General features: G+C 43.4%; 1 protein-coding gene across 1 annotated transcript in view; it reads right to left on the reverse strand.

Moving 5' to 3' along the window:
- LOC311026856 (tyrosine-protein phosphatase non-receptor type 14-like) overlaps window positions 1-8,167 on the reverse strand; it is a 34,520-nt gene extending 26,353 nt beyond the window's left edge. Inside the window, exon 1 of the mRNA XM_084030555.1 lies at window positions 7,802-8,167. The gene's annotated coding sequence lies outside the window, so the exon portion shown is untranslated. The remainder of the gene's footprint in view (window positions 1-7,801) is intronic.
- Window positions 8,168-9,103: the final 936 nt, after the last annotated feature.

Here is a 9,103-nt window from a genome sequence, read left to right on the forward strand (position 1 = left end):
TTTGCCGCTTCGTGCCAACATGCCGAGCGAGAAAGCCGCAGCAAGTGAATAATTGGGCTACAACAGGATGAGTAAATCAGCTTTAGGATATGTGACCCCGGCCGTCACCTGACCCGAACCACAGCCTCCCCTCTGGGTCGGGCTTAGGGGAAGTGACTTCACGTGTTGACGGTATAAAAAAAAACTCCCGAAATGTCTCGAGAAAACGTTCCCATGCACACACAGGCCTCCGCGAGATCCCTGTCAACAGGCCTTCAGACGCAGATAAACACACAAAGACAAATAAAGACGCATACTTTCACTGTGTAGTGTACAAACATAGACATGCATGAACAGAGCGCACCGCAAGAGGATCAGACACACACACACACACACATATACATACACACCAGGTTCTTCAGAGGTTAGCCAAAGGACCAGACAGCAGTTAGTGCAACTCTAAACTAGTAATCAGTGGCATGGTTGGAAGTGTGTGGTTGGACAAAGCCAGACAGACAGACAGACAGACAATAGCTGCGGACCGAACCCACTCCTCGACACTAAAAACGCAGCTCCAACGCCGCTGCAGCGCTGCAGCAACATTCTCTCCCAAACCGTCGTGTTTATTTCCAGCGTGCAAAAAAAACAGCGTATGCGTTTATGAATTTGCACATTGTAATTTTGTGGCGTGGAGAAAAAACGAGAGGGAAAACTGAGGGAAGAGGATTGTTTTCCTTTTTCAGGATAGCGAGCTCAGGCTAAATTTATATGAAAAACCGTTAGCGTCTTTTGTTGTGTTTCCTTCTTCATCCCCCTCAAGACCGCTGCGGTCCGGGACCTAAAGGTGAAAATACAAGGAGGAGATGTTGTTTTTCTTTACCGTGTGTGTGTGTGTGTGTGTGTGTGTGTGTGTGTGTGTGTGTGTGTGTGTGTGTGTGTGTGTGTGTGTGTTTAAACCACATTACCACAAGTGCATCATTTCTTCAGCGCTGTTTGCAGACTAACTGTGTGATAACAAGATAAAAAGGTGTTTCGGGTGCAACAGATAAGTCTAACTGTATGTTGTCAGCCTGGAATCTTTTTGTGCATCGCTTTGTAAAACCAATGTAGTATTTAAAGTCTTTGAGTTGTGGTCTTTTCTTTTAGCCTTTCAAAAAAAACAGAAGCAATAAAAGGAGGTGTATTTATCTGTGCAAACATAAGCTGCAGTCCAGCTGACGCATGGAGCCATCAAGTGAATAAAAAAGACCTTCTTTTTTTTTTACAGGTTTCTCGTTTTAAAACGAGTCAATTGGAAACATTATAAATGACTTTTAAATCTATTTATGGAGCAAATGTTATCTTAATGAGTAAGATAACTAGAGTTGGGAGAATCCTCTTCGGCGTTGTTGCAGGAAGGGAGAGCCGTACAGATCACTAGGATGAGTGACTAATGGAAGCGATGTTTAACAGTGACTAGATGTTATGTCTTAATGTCGAAATACAGATACAAAATCAGTTAAAAAACAATGCTGACACACACACACAAACAAACACACACAGTCATATCTACTGGGAATTTGTCCCAAATGAAAACAAAGCAAAGTGACAGTCATCTGCAGGTCAAATCACCTTAAAAATGTTTAGTTCCACTTAAAAAAAATGACGTTTATGATCCAAGTTGTAAGTACAATCCCCGAGCATCTGCGCGGTGAAAGAGCGGGCTGGTGCGGGTGCTGTATGTGCCCCCCCCCCCCCTCCGTCTGTCACTTTGCTCCATTCACAGCCACACAATAGCGGGAACAAAACAGCACTTTGTCGCCTACTGCTAAGACCATTAGACGCAGGCCGCCAAGAGCCGAGGACGCAAGTGAAGCGTGTGTAACTCAATCAATCTGATCTCTGTTGCTTGTCTGAAATACCAACACCGACCCCCTTCCTCCTCCCCTCCTGTTACACATGAGCGCTGTAGCAAAACAATGGGGTTAAGTGCTTCACAGCTCGTAACTACTCTTCCTCCGACGTGCTCCTTTTACAGCATGGTCTACGGGTCCAAACCGAGCCCGGATCAGCCCCGAGTCCTGGTTCTGATGAAGAGTTATTCACTCGGCAGTGTGTGTGCTCAGGATGCTTGTTCTGATTATAGAAGCAAATAGTGCTTTGCTTTTCTGGATGCTTCCGTTACGGCCGCCTGTAGAATCTATCACCTATTGTTGTGATGAATATGGTGAAAATGACATTATTACATTTCTTTGCATATCCAAAAAAAAAGAGAAAAAAAACACAAATGCTCTTATTTTGAAAGGAGGGAAGCAGAGAATGTTTGGAATGTTTTGCTTGATGAATGACTTAAAAGATCAATCAACATTATTGTTGATTAAATCAACTAATTGACTTATAGTCTTCAGTCCTCAGTCACACTAAGACTAGGTGACTTAGATATTTGTTACTTCAAGCACAGCTAAAATATAAGAATTTCATAGTTCTATTACACCAACGTCTGCTCCAAAACCAGATTTGGTCTGATGTTTCCCCCCCAAAAAAAATCTTTTGATCCTCTTTTGTCCCACGGGCTTACCATGGAGCTAAGACCAGCTCAAAAAGTTAGATGTTTTGGGGGAAATACGGTTCTGAAGTCTGCACACATTCCTGGACACATAGAGCCGAAGTCTGTCTGAGAAACTAGCAGCTACTGGGAGGGTTGACCCTGGATCAGACTTGACCTGACTGAAGCTCGTTGTCTAATTCACTGGGCAGTAAATCCCAGACTGTGTGTGATCTTCTGCTATATGAAAAAAAATGTGGCATACGGTAAAAGGAACATGCGTGCACACACGGAGATTGTTCTCCCAGCATGCCTATGGGACGGCAGGACTCTGTTATCTGACACTCTGGCCATGTGTGTGTCTGTCTGAGACATGCATGCATATATAAAATATGTGTGTGTGTGTGTGTGTGTGTGTGTGTGTGTGTGTGTGTGTGTGTGTGTGTGTGTGTGTGTGTGTGTGTAAGTATACGTATGTGTGTGTGTTTACATGGTTAAAAATAGAAACGGACACAAACAGTAGACTTTGCCTTTAAGTTTCCTCACCTTAAAGGAATTAAATTAATGTTCCACAATTTACATTATATGTTTACACACACACACACACACACACACACACACACACACACACACACACACACACACACACACACACACACACACACACACACACACACACACACACACACACACACACACACACACACACACACACACACACACACACACACACACACACAAGCAGCTGCAAACAGATGGTGGAGCCAGGCGGCCAGACAGTGTTTCTAACTAGCGCATCTGCTTCTTCACTTTCCAGCGCTCTTATTTTCCCCTCTCTCTCTTGCTCCATCTCTGAGACAAACACACACACACACACACACACACACACACACTCTCTCTCTCTCTCTACTACACGAGAGCACAGCGACGGTCACACAGAGCAGAGCATTCGCACCGAGGTGAGATCCAGACAGTGAAGGAGCCTGTCTGCACAGATCAAGTGGTTCAACTGGTGGAGAATTCACGAAAGCTTCACTCAAAATTCTGAAATGTTAAAACTGTATGTATATCAGAAAGCAGGTATAATTTTTTGTGGGTGTTTGAGTTTTGGGACATTTCATTCTTTACAGCCATTACAACACAATTTATTTAGAACTACTCTGAAAACATCCGCTATATAAAGGTAACCTGAAATCCTAATCCATAGTCTGTGCAATAAGAGATGTGTGTTCACACTTTGGTATCTGACTTAGTGACGAGGACGACAGAGTTCAAACATTTTTGCAAACAACTTAAAGTCTATATAATCCATTAGGGTGCACCGGTTCAACTTTAAACCCTGGTACCAATCCGATACCAGGGTTCATTAATGAACTGCATCCCTCAGTGTGGAAGTGACATGGATCAATCTCTTATGTGAGAGGCAACGTGACAATTGCTTTCCCAACGTCATAAAACAAAATGTAAGACAAAATAAAGATTAACCGGACGTAAAATGCAACTGTAACTCCTTTTAATGCCGCAAAACAAATTGGTCAAACCTTAAAAAGGAATTAAGATTCCAGTTATCTGATCAAGCGATGTGAGTCATTAATGGCCCGAAACGTTTCAACTTCTCCTGCTTTGTAGTAACTGTTAATGGGTCGAGTATGTATGACTCGAGACATTAGTAAGAAACATGATGGTGTGCAAGGACCAAAAAAAACACAAAAATAAAGAAAATCTAAAAGGAAGCTGCTTTTAAATGCAGAATACATTTTCTTATCAGCTATAAACTGCATTAAAAGAAAGTAAATAATGTGATTCTCAGCTCCAAATGATCGATAGTGAATGGGTCTGACAGTATATCCTTAAATATCGTACAGTGGACATAGGGCTGTTCAATTTTGCCTGAAAATAAAATCAATTTTTTTTTTCTCTCAAAATCCAATTTTTGATTACGATTATTTAGTAAAATGACAAAAGGCAAAGAAATTATTTCAAATATGCTGTTTTTTATTGAACATTTTGCAAATAATTTCCCCATTGGGATTTGAGTGCAAACCTTGCTCTTATTAAACAAAAAGATCCCTCATAGGATTAATATTAAGAACAATTAATGAACTTTTGCCATCTGGCTTTGCTCCATGTTATCTTCTTGTAGTCCTCTTGTAAACAAGAAAAAAAATAACAATCCCTTTGGGATTAAGAGAAAAACCTCACTTTCACTGTATCTTAAGGTGTGTCCATTAAACAAAAATGAATGAATAAAGTGCAGAATTTTTTTTAATTTTACGATTTTCACGTTTTTAACATCATCCTAACTACATAATCGCGATTACGCTTTAAAATCGATTGATCGAACAGGCCTAAATGGACAGGAAGACTGTGCCACAGTTGACAGTAATAGGGACTGCCCAGTGTTTCAGGCTGGCAAAGCTGTCTAAACAACATCACTGGAACATGAAGGGGGGGGTCAAAGGGGGAAACAGCTTCAACACTGGCCAGAAACTGGTTTTCCAAAACCAACAGTGACACAGCGCTGCTGACTCATCCCACGGCAGTAAAACCTGGGGATTGATGACATGGAGGCGGGCAGAGTACGGAGATATGATTGGGAGATTGCGATTGAGAAAATAAAGGCTCCAGATAAGTGAGGATACGGCGAACGAGCCAGAGAGAGAGGGGAAAAAAAAAAAGATGTGCGACACCGGTGTTTCCCAGGCTCTTATCATGTTGGTACAGTTGGTCAGGACAAAAGGGGGGTGACGTGGGAGGGGGAGGATGGGGGAGGACGGGGGTGACAAGACAGGGAGGCTGATAGCGGTGGCTCCCTCCACCTCAACAACAGAAACACGGGACCATCACCCATCGGCCACCACGTCTGCTCCAGCCAAACCGCGGTGCTGTTCACATTTTCCATGCCCCCTCCTCCTGGGAACCACATCACACACACACACACACACACACACACACACACACACACAATCACCAAAAAAGCCACCGAGTGTTTTCTCACAGCTGAACCCAGAGACACCAACACTAACAGGCACCTCAACACACCGGGTTTACAGGCCTGTGAAAGCAGCAACACTTTGCTACTGCAAACATCCGGCCGTATCCGACACACGTGATGCTGCGAGGAGAGGAACGTTCACACGCTTTACACTTCACATCATATGGAAAATGCGTCCGCAGACTCAATCACATACAGGGGTTCTGGGAAATTACCATAAAAAATATGTTTAATGTATGGGGGGGGGGGGGGGGGGGGGCTGGAAGGTGCCGACGCTGGAGTGTGGGAGAGTTGGGCAAGTCTCAGCACGCTCTCTGCTCTGTTGTTGTCAGCCAGGCTGCCAGAGAGCAGAGCACTTACACACAAGTATGTATACACACACACACACACACACACACACACACACACACACACACACACACACACACACACACACACACAGTATTAATAATTATGAAAAATGCCAGTTTCTTATAGCTAAAAAGGTAACATCTATAAGTTGTTTGTTGGCCGCCAAACAGTCAAAACCTCAATATATTTAATTAACAATGATGAAAACAGTCACATTCCATAAGCTGGAACCACCAAATATTAAAAAAGGTATTCATTCATCATCAAATGTATTGTTGATTAACAAAAAGTATCTCCTAACATGCAAAACCACGTTACAGCATTAAATTAATGTGTGGGATGATATAAAGAATGACACATTCAAAATAATAATAAAAATGTCTATCATTATTTCATTGGGAAGTCATTCAAATTTCATGAAAGAGAAAGGTCACTGCTTTTTCTCTCCAGATTCACAAAGAGAGCCGTAATTGGACTTTGAGGGAATTCATTTCTCGGCCTTCAAAACACAACAACAACACCTTTTCCTCCCTCCCTCATTTCCTGCGCTGCAGCGTGAGCACTTGACCAAAATTACAGGTACGTTCGCCCCCACGTAGCAATCAAATGGCCTTTCCACTCAAATGACCAACGGCTACACAAACAATCGCCACTTTTCCTTATCACACCAGGCTTGCATTGTGCAGTAAACACCTATTATGGTCTTACCATGCGGGACGTAAACAAAATAAGCCTTTCTGGACCTCGGCATTTGGATTTAGAAACTTTCCTTTTTGTTTACAAATGACAGAAGGAACACGGGGGGGGGGGGGGGGGGGGCAAACGAGTGGTGCAGAATCAGAAACATGCATCAGATATTTTCCCCTGCGTCTCAACTCTTAAACGAGCCTCCGCTGTGAGGTGATGAGAAGCACGGATGGAGGCGGGGCCTACGACTCTGTTTTTTTCGGGGGCCTTTAAATCCTCAACCAGTGTTTTAAAAAGTGGTGTGTACTCCCAAGCCACTTGCTCTGGCACCATATAATTTACACAGCATGCCTTTGAGCTTATAAAGACAGCCAGATGTGTGTGTGTGTGTGTGTGTGTGTGTGTGTGTGTGTGTGTGTGTGTGTGTGTGTGTGTGTGTGTGTGTGTGTCAGGCCTACGCCTCCTGCAGCTATGCTATATTTGCCTTAACAGAACTCCCCCTTTCTGTTTTTCTTTTTTACAGTAATGGTTGTAGTCCAAAAAGGTGCGTGTCCAAACACATCTTTTTTACATGCTCTCACACAAACACGCAGGCAGGGTGTGAGGCGGGCAAACAAAAAGCAAAAAAATGATAGTGTCATTGTGTCGCCACCACATAACCCTATAACCCTTAATCCCCTTTGGGATGGATGCACGTGTGTGTGCACCCCCCTCTGCTTTCTACCTGGATGACTCCACTAAAAACAACCACAAGATCGGCTCCAGTTCATGTCTTGTATGATGTAGACCATACAAGTGGTGTGGACTTTTTTTTTTTTTTCCTGGCATGTGCTCAGACTAGATGTCCAAACTGGATCCTAAAAGGAGGAGGGTCCTGGAGGGCTGCATAGAGTCCCTTTAGCCATTAATGTAACATCAGTAGGTGACATCTAACTGGAGGTGCAGCTTCACTTCCTACAGGTCATTTAGGAGAGGAGGACTGGGTGGGGGTCTGTATTTTTAATGTTTATCTGCTGGAGGACGGGGGTTGGGGTTTTAGTGCGAGGATATTTAGGATCCCCTGTCTGCCCTACGTGGCCCAGACATTTGGCCTACATTTTTACTGGTTGAGATTTAAGAGAACAGAGAGATTTTTTTTCCTCAACTTCAAGCATCGCCTCGATGTTTTTGGAAACAAGAGCAAAACAAAACCTCGCGGAGAGAGATTTTCCTTTTCTTTCCCCCTTTTCCTTTTTTCCTTTTTTTGATGCAACAAGACAACTCACCCTTGATCCTGCGCTTCACCTACATGCCGTTTTCTGCTCTCCCTTTTTTTTTGCTCGACGGCCTTGAACCTCACAGCGAGCAGATAATCCCCATAGTGTCGCGTTGGTTCGGTTACGTCCTCGTGTGGGAAAAACACACTCGAGAGAGAAACTCTCCAAACGTACGTGTGCAAACTTTCATGAACAAAATGTCGCGTCCCGTCGCTGCTCCAACTCCCCAAAAAAACCTTTTGTCCTGGGTTTTTTTGTTGTTGTTCTTGTTGTTTAAAAAAAAGTTTTCAAGAAGCACCAAAAAGTTATAAATTAGTTAGAAAAAAAAAAGGTTCCCCGTCTCGGCGGTGGATAAGTACGACGTGGTCTTCTTCTCGCGGAGGGTATGTTTATAGTAGTGGTCCCTCTAGTCCAATGGAGGCGTTCAGGACAGGGGGAGAGAGGAGCATATGATGCATTCAAACGCAGCGGAAAATATCGGAATGTAGAGCTTTGGTTTAAGAAGCCGGAAAGCAGGGGTTTTGTGTCCCCTACAAAAGATCCCAAGGGGCACAGCAACTTACTTAAGGTAATAGTTTCACGTTTTGGTAAAGAATCTTTTTTTTATTTTTACTTTACAGGTTTTTATTATGATGTGTTTATTAGTGGTTTACAGCTGCTGGTGGGCCTACATGGATTTATTTCAGTTTATTTTGACAGAGCTAGCTAGTTTGACCTTCTAGCTATGCTAACTACCTGCTGGCTGTAACTTCCTATTTAGCATACAGAGTGTTACCGATGTTCTCCTCTCAGCAAGTAAGAGAATACGTGTTTCCCCAAACCTAAACTATGCATTTTATTAGTATTATTGTTTGCTAGGCTACTCTATTACACATCATCAGTCAAAAAAAAAAGCACGTTTACAAAGGTTCGTTAAAAGTATGTCCACCTATGTGTGTGGATTTTCTCCAATAAAATAATTGAAATGTAATCATGAAATCTCGCAGCCGCGGCGGAGACCGTGAAGGCAGCAGTGGGTCCAGATGCCTCCGGAGCGCCGTCCCCTCCGCTCTGACATCACACCGGAGGAATCTGAGGAATGCCGGGCTCCTGGGAGAAGTCCTCCTCGTTTAATGGTTTTCCAGGGGCCACAGAGGTGACTAAACACCGAACAAAGGAGGTCCCCTCACATATTTAGGTCCCCCCTTTTTGCCTTTTGGCCGGGGATGAGTTACAGCCCCGGTGGGGCAGTTTATTTGCATAACCTACATGTTTACAACATGTATTGGGAAATTTGGACATTATTTCACACAATATGGGCTATAGTATATT

Source organism: Eutrigla gurnardus, assembly GCF_963514095.1.
Source record: "Eutrigla gurnardus genome assembly, chromosome: 16".
Classification (NCBI taxonomy): domain Eukaryota; kingdom Metazoa; phylum Chordata; class Actinopteri; order Perciformes; family Triglidae; genus Eutrigla; species Eutrigla gurnardus.